Below are 20,548 nucleotides of genomic sequence, written 5' to 3' on the forward strand. Positions count from 1 at the left end.
TTGTAACGTTCAGGGCACCTAATGACGATGGAACACTCAAATTGCGTCGAGATTCAAAACATGGGCCTCGAGCCGACTTGTCCCCAAGGGTCTATTGCTGCATCGGGCACTTTATGGTCGTTCTCCTGTGAGTCTAGATTTTCGAATCCGACGCAAAAACAGATTGTTAATTGTAACGTTTAGGACCTCCAAATGACGATGGAGCACTCAAATTGCGTCGCGATTCAATACATCCTCCTCCAGCGGACTGGTATCGAAGGGGATATTTCTGCCTCGGGCACCTTATTATCCGTCTCCAGTGAGTCTAGATTTTCGAATCCGTCGAAAAACAGAGTAAATTGTAACATTCAGATCCTCCAAATTACGATGGAACACTCAAATTGCGTCGCGATCCAATACATCGTCCTCCAGCCGACTTGTCTCCATGGGGATATTGCTGCCTCGGGCACCTTATGGTCGTTCCCCTGTGAGTCTATATTTTAGAATCCGGCGCAAAATTGATAGTTAATTGTAATGTTCAGGGCCTCCTAATGACGATGGAACACTCAAATTGCGTCGAGATTCAATACATCGTCCTTCAGCCGACTTGTCTCCAAGAGTCTATTGCTGCCTCAGGCACCTTATGGTCGTTCCCCTGTGAGTCTAGATCATAGAATCCGACGCAAAACTGATAGTTAATTGTAGTGTTCAGGGCCTCCTAATGACGATGGAACACTAAAATTGCGTCGAGATTCAATACATCGGCCTCCAGCCGACTTGTCTCCAAGGGTCTATTGCTGCCTCGGGCACCTTATGGTCGTTCCCCTGTGAGTCTATATTTTAGAATCCAGCGCAAAATTGATAGTCAATTGTAATGTTCAGGGCCTCCTAATGACGATGGAACACTCAAATTGCGTCGAGAGTCAATCCATCGGCCTCAAGCCGACTTGTCTCCAAGGGGACATTGCTGTCTCAGGCACCATATGATCCTTCTCCTGTGACTAGATTTTCGAGTCCGACGCTAAAATGATACTTAATTGTAACGTTCAGCGCCTCCTAATGACGATGGAACACTCAAATTGCGTCGAGAGTCAATACATCGTACTCCAGCCGACTTGTCTCCATGGGGATATTGCTGCCACAGGTTCCTTATGGTCGCTCTCCTGTGAGTCTAGATTTTAGAATCCGACGCGAAACTGATTGTTAAATGTTACGTTCAGGGCTTCCTAATGACGATGGAACACTCAAATTGCGTTGAGATTCAATACATCGTCCTTCAGCCGACTTGTCTCCAAGAGTCTATTGCTGCCTCGGGCACCTTATTGTCGTTCCCCTGTGAGTCTAGATCATAGAATCCGACGCAAAACTGATAGTTAATTGTAATGTTCAGGGCCTCCTAATGACGATGGAACACTAAAATTGCGCCGAGATTCAATACATCGGCTTCCAGCCGACTTGTCTCAAAGGGCCTATTGCTGCCTCGGGCACCTTATGGTCGTTCTCCTGTGGGTCTAGATTTTCGAATCCGACGCAAAACAGATAGTTAATTGTAACGTTCAGGGCCTCCTAATGACGAAGGAACACTAAAATTGCGTTGAGATTCACTACATCGTCTTCCATCCGACTTGTCTCCAAGGGGATATTGCTGCCTCGGGCACCACATGGTCCGTCTCCGGTGATTCTACGTTTTCGAATCCGACGCAAAACTGAAAGTTAATTGTAACGTTCAGGGCCTCCAAATGACGATGGAACACTTAAATTGCGTCGAGATTCAATACATCGTCCTTCAGCCGACTTGTCTCCAAGGGAATATTGCTGTCTCGGGCACCTTACTGTCCGCCTCCTGTGAGTCTAGATTTTCGAATCCGACGCCAAAATGATAGTTAATTGTAACGATCAGCGCTTCCTAATGGCGATGGAAAACTCAAATTGCGTCGAGAGACAATACATCGACCTCCAGCCGACATGTCTACAAGGGGATATTGCTGCCTCGGGCTCCATGTGGTCCGTCTCCTGTGAGTATAGATTTTCGAATCCGACGCGAAACTGATAGTTAATTGTAACGTTCAGGGCCTCCTAATGACGATAAAACACTCAAATTGCGTCGAGATTAACTACAACGTCCTCCTTCGGACTTCTCGCCTAGGGAATATCGCTGCCTCGGGCACCACATGGTCCGTCTCCGGTGATTCTACTTTTTCGTATCCGAGGCAAAAATGATAGTTATTGTATCGTTCAGGGTCTCCTAATGACGATGGAACACTCAAATTGCGTCGAGAGTCAATACATCGACCTCCAGCCGACTTCTCTACAAGGGGATATTGCTGCCTCGGGCTCCATGTGGTCCGTCTCCTGTGAGTCTAGATCTTCGAATCCGACGCGAAACTGATTGTTAATTGTAACGTCTAGGGCTTCCAAATGACGATGGAACACTCAAATTGCGCCGAGATTCAATACCTCGTCATTCAGCCGATTTGTTTCCAAGGGTCTATTGCTGCCTCGGGCACCTAATGGTCGTTCCCCTGTGAGTCTAGATTTTCGAATCCGACGGGATACTGATTGTTAACTGTAAATTTCAGGGCCTCCTAATGACGATGGAACTCTCAAATTACGTCGAGATTCAATACATCGTCCTTCAGCCGACTTGTCTCCAGGGATCTATTGCTGCCTCGGGCACCTTATGGTCGTTCCCCTGTGAGTCTAGATTTTAGAATCCGACGCAAAACTGATAGTTAATTGTAATGTTCAGGGCCTCCTAATGGCGATGGAACACTCAAATTGCGTCGAGAGTCAATACATCGTCCTTCAGCCGACTTGTCTCCAAGGGTCTATTGCTGCCTCGGGCACCTTATGGTCGTTCTCCTCTGAGTCTAGATATTCGAATCCGACGCAAAACTAATAGTTAATTGTAACGTTCAGGGCGTCCTAATGACGATGGAACGCACAACTTGCGTCAAGATTTAATACATCGTCTTTCAGCCGACTTGAACCCAAGGGGATATTGCTGTCTTTGGCACCATATGATCCTTCTCCTGTGACTAAATTTTCGAATCCGACGCATAAATGATAGTTAATTGTAACGTTCAGCGCCTCCTAATGACGATGGAACACTCAAATTGCATCGCGAGTCAATACATCGTCCTCCAGCCGACTTGTCTCCATGGGGATATTGGTGCCTCGAGTTCCTTATGATCGCTATCCTGTAAGTCTAGATTTTCGAATCCGACGCATAACTGATACTTAATTGTAAAGTTCAGGAGCTGCTAATGACAATGGAACACTCAAATTGCGTGGAGATTCAATACATCGTCCTAAAGCAGACTTGTCTCCAAGGGGATATCGCTGCCTCGGGCACCACATGGTCCGTCTCCGGTGATACTACATTTTCGAATCCGACGCAAAATTCACAGTTAATTGTAACGTTCAGGGCCTCCTAATGACGATCGAACACTCAAATTGTGTCGAGATTCAATACGTCGCTTCCAGCCGACTTGTTTCCAAGGGGACATTGCTGCCTCGGGCACCATATGGTCCGTCTCCTGTGAGTCTAGATTTTCGATTCCGATGCGAAACTGATAGTTAATTGTAACGTTCAGGGCCTCCTAATGACGATGAAACACTCAAATTGCGTCGCGATTCAATACATCGTCCTCCAGCGGACTGGCCTCCAAGGGGATATTGCTGCCTCGGGCACCTTATGGTCCGTCTCCAGTGAGTCTAGATTTTCGAATCCGACGCTAAAATGTTAATTAATTGTAACTTTCAGCGCCTCCTAATGACGATGGAACACTCAAATTGCGTCGAGATTCAATACATCGTCCTAAAGCCGACTTGTCTCCAAGGGGATATCGCTGCCTCGGGCACCACATGGTGTGTCTCCGGTGGTTCTACATTTTCGAATCCGACGCAAAACTCATAGTTAATTGTAACGTTCAGCGCCTCCTAATGGCGATGGAACACTCAAATTGCGTCGAGAGTCAATACATCGTCCTTCAGCCGACTTGTCTCCAAGGGTCTATTGCTGCCTCGGGCACCTTATGATCGTTCTCCTCTGAGTCTAGATTTTCGAATCCGACGCAAGACTAATAGTTAATTGTAACGTTCAGGGCCTCCTAATGACGATGGAACACACAACTTGCGTCAAGATTCAATACATGGTCTTTCAGCCGACTTGTACCCAAGGGGATATTGCTGTCTCCGGCACCATATGATCCTTCTCCTGTGACTAAATTTACGAATCCGACGCATAAATGATAGTTAATTGTAACGTTCAGCGCCTCCTAATGTCGATGGAACACTCAAATTGCATCGAGAGTCAATACATCGTCCTCCAGCCGACTTGTCTCCATGGGGATATTGGTGCCTCGAGTTCCTTATGATCGCTCTCCTGTGAGTCTAGATTTTCGAATCCGACGCATAACTGATACTTAATTGTAAAGTTCAGGAGCTGCTAATGACGATGGAACACTCAAATTGCGTGGAGATTCAATACATCGTCCTAAAGCGTACTTGCTCCAAGGGGATATCGCTGCCTCGGGCGCCACATGGTCCGTCTCCGGTGATTCTACATTTTCAAATCCGACGCAAAACTCATAGTTAATTCTAACGTTCAGGGCCTCCTAATGACGGTGGAACACTCAAATTGTGTCGAGATTCGATACGTCGCTTACAGCCGACTTGTTTCCAAGGGGACATTGCTGCCTCGGGCACCATATGGTCCGTCTCCTGTGAGTCTAGATTTTCGATTCCGATGCGAAACCGATAGTTAAATGTAACGTTCAGGGCCTCCTAATGACGAAGGAACACTCAAATTGCGTCGAGATTCACTACATCGTCCTCCAGCCGACTTGTCTCCAAAGGGGTATTGCTGCCTCGGTCACCACATGGTCAGTCACCGGTGATTCTACGTTTTCGAATCCGACGCAAAACTGAAAGCTAATTGTAACGTTCAGGGCCTCCTAATGACGATGGAACACTCAAATTGCGTCGAGATTCAATACATCGTCCTTCAGCCGACTTGTCTCCAAGGGGATATTGCTGCCTCGGGCACCTTATGGTCCGTCTCCTGTGAGTCTAGATTTTCGAATCCGACGCAAAAATGTCAGTTAATTGTAACGTTCAGCGCCTCCTATTGACGATGGAACACTCAAATCGCGTCGAGAGACAATACATCGACCTCCAGCCGAGTGGTCTACAAGGGGATATTGTTGCCTCGGGCTCCATGTGGTCCGTCTCTTGTGAGTCTAGATTTTCGAATCCGACGCTAAAATGTTAGTTAATTGTAACTTTCAGCTCCTCCTAATGACGATGGAACACTCAAATTGTGTCGAGATTCAATACGTTGCTTCCAGCCGACTTGTTTCCAAGGGGACATTGCTGCCTCGGGCACCATATGGTCCGTCTCCTGTGAGTCTAGATTTTCGAATCCGACGCTAAAATGTTAGTTAATTGTAACTTTCAGCTCCTCCTAATGACGATGGAACACTCAAATTGTGTCGAGATTCAATACGTCGCTTCCAGCCGACTTGTTTCCAAGGGGACATTGCTGCCTCGGGCACCTTATGGGCTGCCTCCTGTGAGTCTACATTTTCGAATCCGACGCAAAACTCATAGTTAATTGTAACGTTCAGGGCCTCCTAGTGACGATGGAACACTCAAATTGTGTCGAGATTCAATACTTCGCTTCCAGCCGACTTGTTTCCAAGGGGACATTGCTGCCTCGGGCACCATATGGTCCGTCTCCTGTGAGTCTATATTTTCGATTCCGATGCGAAACTGATAGTTAATTGTAACGTTCAGGGCCTCCTAATGACGATGGAACACACAAATTGCGTCGAGATTCAATACATCTTTCTTCAGCCGACTTGTCTCCAAGGGGATATTGCTGCCTCGGGCACCTTATGGTCCGTCTCCTGTGAGTCTAGATTTTCGAATCCGACGCTAAAATGACAGTTAATTGTATCGTTCAGCGCCTCCTATTGACGATGGAACACTCAAATCGCGTCGAGAGACAATACATCGACCTCCAGCCGACTTGTCTACAAGGGGATATTTTTGCCTCGGGCTCCATGTGGTCCGTCTCCTGTGAGTCTAGATTTTCGAATCCGACGCGAAACTGATAGTTAATTGTAACGTTCAGGGCCTCCTAATGACGATGGAACACTCAAATTGCGTCACGATTCGATACATCGTCCTCCAGCGGACTGGCCTCCAAGGGGATATAGCTGCCTCGGGCACCTTATGGTCCGTCTCCTGTGGTCTACATTTTCGAATCCGACGCAATAATGACAGTTAATTGTAACGTTCAGCGCCTCCTATTGACGATGGAACACTCAAATCGCGTCGAGAGGCAATACTTCGACCTCCAGCCGAGTGGTCTACAAGGGGATATTGTTGCCTCGGGCTCCATGTGGTCCGTCTCCTGTGAGTCTAGATTTTCGAATCCGACGCTAAAATGTTAGTTAATTGTAACTTTCAGCTCCTCCTAATGACGATGGAACACTCAAATTGCGTCGAGATTCAATTCATCGGCCTCCAGCCGACTTGTCTCCAAGGGGCTAGTACTGCCTCGGGCACCTTGTGGTCGTTCTCCTGTGAGTCTAGATTTTCGAATCCGACGCAAACTTGATTGTTAATTGTAACGTTCAGGGCTTCCTAATGTCGATGGATCACTGAAATTGCGTCGAGATTCAATACCTCGTCATTCAGCCGATTTGTCTCCAAGGGTCTATTGCTGCCCCGGGCACCTTATGGTCGTTCCCCTGTGAGTCTAGATTTTCGAATCCGACGCGAAACTGATTGTTAATTGTAAATTTCAGGGCCTCCTAATGACGATGGAACACTCAAATTGCGTGGAGATTCAATACATCGTCCTAAAGCCGACTTGTCCCCAAGGGGATATCGCTGCCTCGGGCACCACATGGTGTGTCTCCGGTGATTCTACATTTTCGAATCCGACGCAAAACTCATAGTTAATTGTAACGTTCAGGGCCTCCTAATGATGATGGAACACTCAAATTGTGTCGAGATTCAATACTTCGCTTCCAGCCGACTTGTTTCCAAGGGGACATTGCTGCCTCGGGCACCATATGGTCCGTCTCCTGTCAGTCTAGATTTTCGATTCCGATGCGAGACTGATTGTTAATTGTAACGTCTAGGGCTTCCAAATGACGATGGAACACTCAATTTGCGTCGCGATTCAATACATCGTCCTCCAGCGGACTGGCCTCCAAGGGGATATTGCTGCCTCGGGCACCTTATGGTCCGTCTCCTGTGGTCTAGATTTTCGAATCCGACGCAATAATGACAGTTAATTGTAACGTTCAGCGCCTCCTATTGACGATGGAACACTCAAATCGCGTCGAGAGGCAATACTTCGACCTCCAGCCGAGTGGTCTACAAGGGGATATTGTTGCCTCGGGCTCCATATGGTCCGTCTCCTGTGAGTCTAGACTTTCGAATCCGACGCAAAAATGGTAGTTAATTGTAACGTTCAGCGCTTCCTAATGACGATGGAACACTCAAATTGCGTCGAGAGACAATACATCGACCTCCAGCCGACTTGTCTACAAGGGGATATTGCTGCCTCGGGCTCCATGTGCTCCATCTCCTGTGAGTCTACATTTTCGAATCCGACGCGAAACTGATAGTTAATTGTAACGTTCAGGGCCTCCTAATGACGATGGAACACTCAAATTGCGTCGAGATGAACTACAACGTCCTCCTGCTAACCTGTCTCCAAGGGGATATGGCTGCCTCGGGCACCACATGGTCCGTCTCCGGTGATTCTACGTTTTCGTATCCGAGGCAAAACTGATAGTTAATTATATCGTTCAGGGCCTCCTAATGACGATGGAACACTCAAATTGCGTCGCGATTCAATACATCGTCCTCCAGCGGACTGATCTCCAAGGGTCTATTGCTGCCTCGGGCACCTTATGATCGTTCTCCTGTGAGTCTAGATTTTCGAACCCGACGCAAAACTCATAGTTAGTTGTAACTTTCAGTGCCTCCTAATGTCGATGGAATACTCAAATTGCGTCGAGATTCAATACATCGTCATCCAGCCGACTTCTCTCCATGGGTATATTGCTGCCTCGGGCACCTTATGGTAGTTCTATTGTGAGTCTAGATTTTCTCATCCGACGCAAAACTGATTGTTAATTGTAACGTTCAGGGTTTCCTAGTGACGATGGAACACTGAAATTGCGTCGAGATTCAATACCTCGTCATTCAGCCGATTTGTCTCCAATGGTCTATTGCTCCCTCGGGCACCTTATGGTCGTTCCCCTGTGAGTCTAGATTTTCGAATCCGACGGGAAACTGACTGTAATTGTAAATTTCAGGGCCTCCTAATGACGATGGAACACTCAAATTGCGTCGAGATTCAATACATCGTCCTTCAGCCGACTTGTCTCCAGGGGTCTATTGCTGCCTCGGGCACCTTGTGGTCGTTCCAGTGTGAGTCTAGATTTTAGAATCCGACGCAAAACTGATAGTTAATTGTAATGTTCAGGGCATCCTAATGGCGATGGAACACTCAAATTGCGTCGAGGGTCAATACATCGTCCTTCAGCCGACTTGTCTCCAAGGGTCTATTGCTGCCTCGGGCACCTTATGGTCGTTCTAATCTGAGTCTAGATTTTCGAATCCGACGCAAAACTAATAGTTAATTGTAACGTTCAGGGCCTCCTAGTGACGATGGAACACTCAAATTGCGTCGAGATTCAATACATCGTCCTCCAACCGACTTGTCTCCATGGGGTATTGCTGCCTCGAGTTCCTTATGGTCGCTCTCCTGTGAGTCTTGATTTTCGAATCCGACGCATAACTGATACTTAATTGTAAAGTTCAGGAGCTGCTAATTACGATTGAACACTCAATTTGCGTGGAGAGTAAATACATCGTCCTAAAGCTGACTTGTCTCCAAGGGGATATCGCTGCCTCGGGCACCACATGGTCCGTCTCCGGTGATCCTACATTTTCGAATCCGTCGCAAAACTCATAGTCAATTGTAACGTTCAGGGCCTCCTAGTGACGATAGAACACTCAAATTGTGTCGAGATTCAATACTTCGCTTCCAGCCGACTTGTTTCCAAGGGGACATTGCTGCCTCGGGCACCATATGGTCCGTCTCCTGTGAGTCTATATTTTCGATTCCGATGCGAAACCGATAGTTAATTGTAACGTTCAGGGCCTCCTAATGACGAAGGAACACTCAAATAGCGTCGAGATTTAAAACATCGATCTTCAGCCGACTTGCCTCCAAGGGGATATTGCTGCCTCGGGCACCTTATGGTCCGTCTCCAGTGAGTCTCGATTTTCGAATCCGACGCTAAAATGTTAGTTAATTGTAACTTTCAGCTCCTCCTAATGACGATGGAACACTCAAATTGCGTCGAGATTGAATACATCGTCCTTCAGCCGACTTGTCTCCAGGGGTCTATTGCTGCCTCGGGCACCTTATGGTCGTTCCCCTGTGAGTCTAGATTTTAGAATCCGACGCAAAACTGATAGTCAATTGTAATGTTCAGGGCATCCTAATGGCGATGGAACACTCAAATTGTGTCGAGAGTCAATACATCGTCCTTCAGCCGACTTGTCTCCAAGGGTCTATTGCTGCCTCGGGCACCTTATGGTCGTTCCCCTGTGAGTCTAGATTTTCGAATCCGACGGGAAACTGATTGTTAATTGTAAATTTCAGGGCCTCCTAATGACGATGGAACACTCAAATTGCGTCGAGATTCAATACATCGTCCTTCAGCCGACTTGTCTCCAGGGTTCTATTGCTGCCTCGGGCACCTTATGGTCGTTCCCCTGTGAGTCTAGATTTTAGAATCCGACGCATAACTGATACTTAATTGTAAAGTTCAGGAGGTGCTAATGACGATGGAACACTCAAATTGCTTGTAGATTCAATACATCGTCCTAAAGCTGACTTGTCTCCAAGGGGATATCGCTGCCTCGGGCACCACATGGTCCGTCTCCGGTGATTCTACATTTTCGAATCCGACGCAAAACTCATAGTTAATTGTAACGTTCAGGGATTCCTAATGACGATGGAACACTCAAATTGTGTCGAGATTCAATACTTCGCTTCCAGCCGACTTGTTTCCAAGGGGACATTGCTGCCTCGGGCACCATATGGTCCGTCTCCGGTGATTCTACGTTTTCGAATCCGACGCAAAACTGAAAGTTAATTGTAACGTTCAGGGCCTCCTAATGACGATGGAACACTCAAATTGCGTCGAGATTCAATACATCGTCCTTCAGCCGACTTGTCTCCATGGGGATATTGCTGCCTCGGGCACCTTATGGTCCGTCTCCTGTGAGTCTGGATTTTCGAATCCGACGCAAAAATGATAGTTAATTGTAACGTTCATCGCTTCCTATTGACGGTGGAACACTCAAATCGCGTCGAGAGACAGTACATCGACCTCCAGAGGACTTGCCTACAAGGGTGTATTGTTGCCTCGGGCTCCATGTGGTCCGTCTCCTGTGAGTCTAGATTTTCGAATCCGACGCGATACTGATAGTTAATTGTAACGTTCAGGGCCTAATAATGACGATGTAACACTCAAACTGCGTTGAGATTCAATACATCGTCCTTCAGCCGACTTGTCTCCAACTTTCTATTACTGCCTCGGGCACCTTATGGCCGTTCTCCTGTGAGTCTAGATTTTCGAATCCGACGCGAAACTGATTGTTAATTGTAACGTTCAGGGCTTCCTAAGGACGATGGAACACTCAAATTGCGTCGAGATTCAATACCTCGTCAATCATCCGATTTGTCTAAAAGGGTCTATTGCTGCCTCGGGCACCTTATGGTCGTTCCCCTGTGAGTCTAGATTTTAGAATCCAACGCAAAAATGATAGTTAATTGTAATGTTCAGGGCCTCCTAATGACGATGGAACACTCAAACTGCGTCGAGATTCAATTCATCGGCCTCCAGCCGACTTGTCTCCAAGGGGACATTGCTGACTCGGGCACCATATGATCCGTCTCCTGTGAGTCTAGATTTTTGAATCCGACGCAAAAATGATAGTTAATTGTAACGTTCAGCGCCTCTTAATGTCGATGGAACACTCAAATTGCGTCGAGGTGCAATACATCGTCCTCCAGCCGACTTGTCTCCAAGGGGTATTGCTGCCTCGGGCAGCATATGGTCCGTCTCCTGTGAGTCTAGATTTTCGAATCCGACGCAAAAATGATAATTAATTGTAACGTTCAGGGCCTCCTAATGATGATGGAACACTCAAATTGCGTCGAGATTCAATAATACATCGTCCTCCAGCCGACTTGCTAAAAGAGGATATTGCTACCTCGGGCTCCATGTGGTCCGTTTCCTGTGAGTCTAGATTTTCGAATCCGACGCGAAACTGATAGTAAATTGTAACGTTCCGGGTTCTCATGACGATCTAACACTCAAATTGCGTCGAGATTCAATACATCGGCCTCCAGCCGACATGTCTCAGAGGGTCTATTGCTTCCTCGTGCACCTTACGGTCGTTATCCTGTGAGTCTACATTTTTCGAATCCGACGCATAACTGATAGTTGATTCCAACGTTCAGCGCCTCCTAATGACGATGGAACACTCAGATTGCGTCGAGATTCAATACATTGTCCTCCAGCCGACTTGTCTCCATGGGTCTATTGCTACCTCGGGCACCTTATGGTCGTTCTCCTGTGAGAGTAGATTTTCGAATCCGTCGCAAAACTGATAGTTAATTGTAACGCTCAGGGCCTCCTAATGACAATGGAACACTCAAATTGCGTCGAGATTCAATACATTGTCCTCCAGCCGACTTGGCTCCAAGGGGATATCGCTGCCTCGGGCACCAAATGGTCCGTCTTCTGTGAGTCTAGATTTTTGAACCCGACGCAAAAATGATAGTTAATTGTAACGTTCAGCGCCTCCTAATGACGATGGAACACTCAAATTGCGTCGAGATTCAATACATTGTCCTCCAGCCGACTTGTCTCCAAGGGTCTATCGCTACCACGGGCACCATACGGTCGTTCTCCTGTGGCTCTAGATTTTCGAATCCGACGCATAACTGATAGTTAATTGTAGCGCTCAGCGCCTCGTAATGACGATGGAACACTCAAATTGCATCGAGATTCAATACATCGTCCACCAGCCGAGTTGTCTAAAAGGGGATATTGCTGCCTCGGGAACCATATGATCCGTCTCCTGTGAGTCTAGATATTCGAATCCGACGCGAAACTGATAGTTAATTGTAACGTTCAGGGCCTCCTAATGACGATGGAACACTCAAATTGCGTCGAGAGTCAATACATCGTCCTCCAGCCGACTTATCTACAAGGGAATATTGCTGCCTCGGGCTCCATGTGGTCCGTGTCCTGTGAGTCTAGATTTTCGAATCCGACGCGAAACTGATTGTTAATTGTAACGTTCAGGGCTTCCTAATGTCGATGAAACACTCAAATTTGGTCGAGATTCAATACATCGTCCTCCAGCCGACTTGTCTCCAAGGCTCTATTGCTGCCTCGGGCACCTTACGGTCGTTCACCTGTGAGTCTAGATTTTCGAAGCCGACGCATAACTTATAGTTAATTGTAACGCTTAGCGCCTCGTATTGACGATGGATTACTCAAATTGCGTCGAGATTCAATACATCAGCCTCGAGCCGACTTGTCTCCAAGGGGCCGTTGCTGCCACGAGCACCATATGGTCCGTCTCCTGTAAGTCTAGATTTTCGATTCCGATGCGAAACTGATAGTTAAATTTAGCTTTCAGTGCCTCCTAATGACGATGGAACACTCAAATTGCGTCGAGATTCAGTACATCGTCCTTCAGCCGACACTTCTCCAAGGTTCTATTGCTGCCTCGGGCACCTTATGGTCGATCTCCTGTGAGATTAGATTATCGAATCCGACGCATAACTAATAGTTAATTGTAATGCTCAGCGCCTCCTAATGACGATGGAACACTAAAATTGCGTCGAGATACAGTACATTGTCCACCAGCCGACTTGTCTCCAAGGGGATATTGCTGCCTCGGGCACCATATGATCCGTCTCCTGTGATTCTAGATTTTCGAATCAGACGCGAAACTGATAGTTAATTCTAACGTCCAGGGCTTCTTAATGACGATGGAACACTCAAATTGCGTCGAGATTCAATACATCGTCCTTCAGCCGACTTGACTCCAAGAGTCTATGGCTGCCTCGGACACATTATGGTCGTTCTCCGGTGATTCTACATTTTCTAATCCGACTCAAAACTGATAGTTAATTGTAACGTTCAGGGCCTCGTAATGACGATAGGGCACTCAAATTGCGTCGGGATTCAATACATCGTCCTCCAGCGGACTGGTCTCCAAGGGGATATTGCTGCATCGGACACCTTATGGACCGACCCCAGTGAGTCTAGAGTTTAGAATTCGACGCAAATCTCATAGTTAATTGTAACGTTCATGGCCTCCTAATGACGTTGGAACTCTCAAATTGGGTCGAGATTGAATACATCGGCCTCCAGCCGATTTGTCTCCAATTGTCTACTGCTGCCTCGGGCACCTTATGGTCGTTCTCCTGTGAGTTTAGATTTTCGAATCCAACGCATAACTGATAGTTAATTGTAAAGTTCAGGGCCTCCTAATGACGATGGAACACTCAAATTGCGTCGAGATTCAATATATCGTCCTCCAGCCGACTTGTCTCCAAGGCTCTATTGCTGCCTCGGGCACCTTATTGTCGTTCTCCTGTGAGTCTAGAATTTCGAATCCGACGCATAACTGATAGTTAATTGCAACGTTCAGAGCCTCCTAATGACGAAGGAACACTCAAATTGCGTCGAGGTTGAATACATCGGCCTCCAGCCGAATTGTCTCCAAGGGGATATTGCTGCCTCGGGCTTTACGTGGTCCTTCTCCTGTGAGACTAGATTTTCGAATCCGACGCGAAACTGATAGTAAATTGTAACGTTCAGGGCCTCCTAATGACGATGGAACACTCAAATTGCGTCGAGATTCAATACATCGGCCTCCAGCCGACTTGTCTCCAAGGGAACATTGCTGCCTCGGACACCTTATGGTCGTTCTCTGGTGAAAATACATTTTCTAATCCGACGCAAAACTGGTAGTTAATTGTAACGTTCAGGGCCTCCTAATGACGATGGGACACTCAAATTGCGTCGAGGTTCAATACATCGTCCTCCAGCCGACTTGTCTCCAAGCGGTACAGCTGCCTCGGACACCATATGGTCCGTCCCCTGTGAGTCTAGATTTTCGAATCCGACGCAAAAATGATAGTTAATTATAACGTTCAGGGCCTCCTAATGCTGATGGAACACACAAATTGCGTCGAGAGTCAATAATACATCGTCCTCCAGCCGACTTGCTAAAAGGGGATATCGCTGCCTCGGGCTCCATGTGGTCCGTTTCCTGTGAGTCTAGATTTTCGAATCCGACGCGAAACTGATAGTTAATTGTAACGTTCAGGGTTCTAATGACGATCCAACACTCAAATTGCGTCGAGATTCAATACATCGGCCTCCAGCCGACATGTCTCAGAGGGTCATTTGCTGCCTCGGGCACCTTAGGTCGTTCTCCTGTGAGTCTAGATTTTCGAATCCGACGCATTACTGTTACTTAATTGTAACGCTCCTAATGACGATGGAACACTCAAATTGCGTCGAGATTCAATACATTGTCCACCAGCCGAGTTGTCTCCAAGGGGATATTGCTGCCTAGGGAACCATATGATCCGTCTCCTGTGAGTCTAGATATTCGAATCCGACTCGAAACTGATAGTTAATTGTAATGTTCAGGGGCTCCTAATGACGATGGAACACTCAAATTGCGTCGAGATTCAATACACCGGCCTCCAGCCGACTCGTCTCCACGGGGACATTGCTGCCTCGGGCACCATATGGTCCGTCTCCTGTGACTCTAGATTTTCGATTCCGACGCGAAACTGATAGTTAATTGTAACGTTCATGGCCTCCTAATGACGTTGGAACTCTTAAATTGGGACGAGATTCAATACATCGTCCTTCATCCGACTTGTCTCCAAGGTTCTATTGCTGCCTCGGGCACCTTATGGTCGTTCTCCTGTGAGTCTCGATTTTCGAATCCGACGCATAAGTGACAGTTAATTGTAAAGTTCAGGGCCTCCTAATGGCGAAGGAACACTGAAATTGCGTCGATATTCAATATTTCGTCCTCCAGCCGACTTGTCTCCAAGGGGTATTGCTGCCGCGGGTACCATATGTTTGGTCTCCTGTGAGTCTAGATTTTAGAATCCGACGCAAAAATGGTAGTTAATTGTAACGTTCAACCCCTCCTAATGACGATGGAACACTAAAATTGCGTCGAGAGTCAATACATCGTCCTCCAGCCGACTTGTCTACAGTGGGATATTGCTGCCTCGGGCTCCATGTGGTCCGTCTCCTGTGAGTCTAGGTTTTCGACTCCGACGTGAAACTGATAGTTAATTGTAAAGTTCAGGGCTTCCTAATGACGATGGGACACTCAAATTGCGTCGAGATTCAATACATCGTCCTCCAGCCGGCTTGTCTCCAAGGCGATATCTCTGCCTCGTTCACCACATGGTCCGTCTGCGGTGATTCTACATTTTCGTATCCGACGCAAAACTGATAGTTAATTGTAATGTTCAGGGCCTCCTAATGACGATGGGGCACTCTAAATGCGTCGCCGCGATTGAATACATCGTCCTCCAGCGGACTGGTCTCCAAGGGGATATTGTTGCCTCGGTCAACTTATGGTCAGTCTCCAGTGAGTCTAGATTTTCAAATCCGACGAAAATCTGATCGTTAATTGTAACATTCAGATCCTCCTAATGACGATGGAACACACTAATTGCGTCGCGAGCCATTACATCGTCCTCCAGCCGACTTGTCTCCAAGGGTCTATTGATGCCTCGGGAACCTTATGATCGATCTCCAGTGAGTCTAGATTTTCGAACCCGACGCAAAACTGATAGTTAATTGTACCGCTCATGGCCTCCTAATGACAATGGATTACTCAAATTGCGTCGCGATTCAATACATCGTCCTCCAGCCGACTTCTCTCCATGGGGATAATGCTGCCTCGGGCACTTTATGCTCGTTCTCCTGTGAGTCTAGATATTCGAATCCGACTCGAAACGGATTGTTAATTGTAACGTTCCGGGCTTCCTAATGACGATGCAACACTCAAATAGCGTCGAGATTCAATACATCGTCATTCAGCCGATTTGTCTCCAAGGGTCTATTGCTGCCTCGGGCACCTTATGGTCGTTCCACTGTGAGTCTAGATTTTAGAATCCGACGCAAAACTGATAGTTAATTGTAATGTTCAGGGCCTCCTAATGACGATGGAACACTCAAATTGATCGAGATTCAATACATCGTCCTCCAGCCGACTTCTCTCCATGGGGATAATGCTGCCTCGGGTAACTCATGGTCGTTCACCTGTGAGTACAGATTTTCCAATCCGACGCGAAACTGATTGTTAATTGTAACGTTCAGGGCTTCCGAATGCCTATAGAACACTCAAATTGCGGTGAGATTAAATACATCGTCCTTCAGCCGACTTGTCTCCAAGGTTCTATTGCTGCGTCGGGCACCTTATGGTCGTTCTCCTGTGAGTCTAGAATTTAGAATCCGACGCATAACTGATAGATAGTTGCAACATTCAGCACCTCCAAATGACGATGGAACACTCAAATTGCGTCGAGATTCAATACATCGTACTTCAGCCGACTTGTCTCCAAGAGTCTATTGCTGCCTCGGACACCTTATGGTCGTCCTCCTGTGAGTCTAGATTTTCGGATCCGAAGCAAAACTGATAGTTAATTGTAACGTTCGGGGCCTCCTAATGTCGATGGAACACTCAAATTGCGTCGAGAATCAATTTATCGTCCTTCAGCCGACTTGTCCTCAAATGTCTATTGCTGCCTCCGACACCTTATGGTCGTTCTCCTGTGAGTATAGATTTTCGAATCCGACGCGAAACTGATTGTTAATTGTAACGTTCAGGGCTTCCGAATGCCTATGGAACACTCAAATTGCGTCGAGATTCAATACTTCGGCCTCGAGCCGACTTGCCTCCAAGGGGACATTGCAGCCTCGGGCACCAAATGGTGCGTCTCCTGTGAGTCTAGATTTTCGCTTCCGATGCGAAACTGATAGTTAATTGTAATGTTCAGAGCCTCCTAATGACGATGGAACACTCAAATTGCGTCGAGATTCAATTCATCGTCCTTCAGCCGACTTGACTCCAAAGGTCTATTGCTGCCTCGGGGACGTTGTAGTCGTTCTCCTGTGAGTCTAGATTCTCGAATCCGACGCAAAACTGATAGTTAATTGTAACGTTCAGGGCCTCCTAATGACGATGAAACATTCAAATTGCGTCGAGATACAATACATCGTCCTCCAGCCGACTTGTCTCCAAGGGCATATCGCTGCCTCGGGCACCACATGGTCCGTCTCCGTTGATTCTACATTTTCGAATCCGACGCAAAACTGATAGTTAATTGTGACGTTCAGGGCCTCCTAATGACGATGGGGCCCTCAAGTTGCGTCGCGATTCAATACATCGTGTTCCAGAGGACTGGTCTCAAAGGGGATATTGCTGCCTCAGGCACCTTATGGTCCGTCGCCACTGAGTCTAGATTTTCGATTCCGACGAAAAACTGAAAGTTAATTGTAACATTCAGGGCCTCCTAATGACGATGGAACACACATATTGCGTCGCGATCCAATACATCGTGTTCCAGCAGACTTCTCACCAAGAGGCTGTTGCTGCCTCGGGCACCTTATGATCGTTCTCCTTTGAGCCTCGATTTTCTAATCCGACGCAAAACTGATAGTTAATTGCAACGTTCAGTGCCTCCTAATGACGATGGAACTCTCAAATTGCGTCGAGGTTCAATACATCGTCCTCCTCCCGACTTGTCTCCAATGGGTATTGCTGCCTCGGACACCATATGGTCCTTCTCCTGTGAGTCTAGATTTTCGATTCTGACGCGAAACTGATTGTTAAATGTAACGTTCAGGGCCTCCTAATGACGATGGAACACTCAAATTGCGTCGAGGTTCAATACATCGTCCTCCAGCCGTCTTGTCTCCAAGGGGAATTGCTGCCTCGGGCACCATATGGTCCGTCTCCTGTGAGTCTAGATTTTCGAATCCGACGGTAAAATGATAGTTAATTGTAAATTTCAGCACCTCCTAATGACGATGGAATACTCAAATTGCGTCGAGAGTCAATACTTCGTCCTCCAGCCGACTTGTCTCCAAGGGGTATTGCTGCCTCGAGCACCATATGGTCCGTCTCCTGTGAGTCTAGATTTTCGAATCCGACGCATAACTGATAGTTAATTGTAACGTTCAGCGCCTCCTAATGACGATGGAACACTCAAATTGCGTCGAGATTCAATACATCGTCCTCCAGCCGACTTGTCTCAAGGGGATGTTGCTGCCTCGGGCACCTTATGATCGTTCTCTTGTGAGTCTCGATATTCTAATCCGACGCAAAACTGATAGTAATAGCAACGTTCAGGGCCTCCTCATGACGATGGAACACTCAAATTGCGACGAGGTTCAATACATCGTCCTCCTGCCGACTTGTCTCCAATGGGTTTTGCTGCCTCGGGCACCATATGTCCCTTCTCCTGTGAGTCTAGATTTTCGATTCCGACGCGACACCGATAGTTAATTGTAACGTTCAGGGCCTCCTAATGACGATGCAACACTCAAATTGCGTCGAGGTTCAATACATCGTCCTCCAGCCGACTTGTCTCCAAGGGGATATTGCTGCCTAGGGAACCATATGATCCGTCTCCTGTGAGTCTAGATATTCGAATCCGACTCGAAACTGATAGTTAATTGTAATGTTCAGGGCCTCCTAATGACGATGGAACACTCAAATTGCGTCGAGATTCAATACACCGGCCTCCAGCCGACTCGTCTCCACGGGGACATTGCTGCCTCGGGCACCATATGGTCCGTCTCCTGTGACTCTAGATTTTCGATTCCGACGCGAAACTGATAGTTAATTGTAACGTTCATGGCCTCCTAATGACGTTGGAACTCTTAAATTGGGACGAGATTCAATACATCGTCCTTCATCCGACTTGTCTCCAAGGTTCTATTGCTGCCTCGGGCACCTTATGGTCGTTCTCCTGTGAGTCTCGATTTTCGAATCCGACGCATAAGTGACAGTTAATTGTAAAGTTCAGGGCCTCCTAATGGCGAAGGAACACTGAAATTGCGTCGATATTCAATATTTCGTCCTCCAGCCGACTTGTCTCCAAGGGGTATTGCTGCCGCGGGTACCATATGTTTGGTCTCCTGTGAGTCTAGATTTTAGAATCCGACGCAAAAATGGTAGTTAATTGTAACGTTCAACCCCTCCTAATGACGATGGAACACTAAAATTGCGTCGAGAGTCAATACATCGTCCTCCAGCCGACTTGTCTACAGTGGGATATTGCTGCCTCGGGCTCCATGTGGTCCGTCTCCTGTGAGTCTAGGTTTTCGACTCCGACGTGAAACTGATAGTTAATTGTAAAGTTCAGGGCTTCCTAATGACGATGGAACACTCAAATTGCGTCGAGATTCAATACATCGTCCTCCAGCCGGCTTGTCTCCAAGGCGATATCTCTGCCTCGTTCACCACATGGTCCGTCTGCGGTGATTCTACATTTTCGTATCTGACGCAAAACTGATAGTTAATTGTAATGTTCAGGGCCTCCTAATGACGATGGGGCACTCTAAATGCGTCGCCGCGATTGAATACATCGTCCTCCAGCGGACTGGTCTCCAAGGGGATATTGTTGCCTCGGTCACCTTATGGTCAGTCTCCAGTGAGTCTAGATTTTCAAATCCGACGAAAATCTGATCGTTAATTGTAACATTCAGATCCTCCTAATGACGATGGAACACACTAATTGCGTCGCGAGCCATTACATCGTCCTCCAGCCGACTTGTCTCCAAGGGTCTATTGATGCCTCGGGAACCTTATGATCGATCTCCAGTGAGTCTAGATTTTCGAACCCGACGCAAAACTGATAGTTAATTGTACCGCTCATGGCCTCCTAATGACAATGGATTACTCAAATTGCGTCGCGATTCAATACATCGTCCTCCAGCCGACTTCTCTCCATGGGGATAATGCTGCCTCGGGCACTTTATGCTCGTTCTCCTGTGAGTCTAGATATTCGAATCCGACTCGAAACGGATTGTTAATTGTAACGTTCCGGGCTTCCTAATGACGATGCAACACTCAAATAGCGTCGAGATTCAATACATCGTCATTCAGCCGATTTGTCTCCAAGGGTCTATTGCTGCCTCGGGCACCTTATGGTCGTTCCACTGTGAGTCTAGATTTTAGAATCCGACGCAAAACTGATAGTTAATTGTAATGTTCAGGGCCTCCTAATGACGATGGAACACTCAAATTGATCGAGATTCAATACATCGTCCTCCAGCCGACTTCTCTCCATGGGGATAATGCTGCCTCGGGTAACTCATGGTCGTTCACCTGTGAGTACAGATTTTCCAATCCGACGCGAAACTGATTGTTAATTGTAACGTTCAGG

The sequence above is a fragment of the Schistocerca americana genome, unplaced genomic scaffold (genome assembly GCF_021461395.2).
Source record: "Schistocerca americana isolate TAMUIC-IGC-003095 unplaced genomic scaffold, iqSchAmer2.1 HiC_scaffold_17, whole genome shotgun sequence".
Classification (NCBI taxonomy): Eukaryota; Metazoa; Arthropoda; class Insecta; order Orthoptera; family Acrididae; genus Schistocerca; species Schistocerca americana.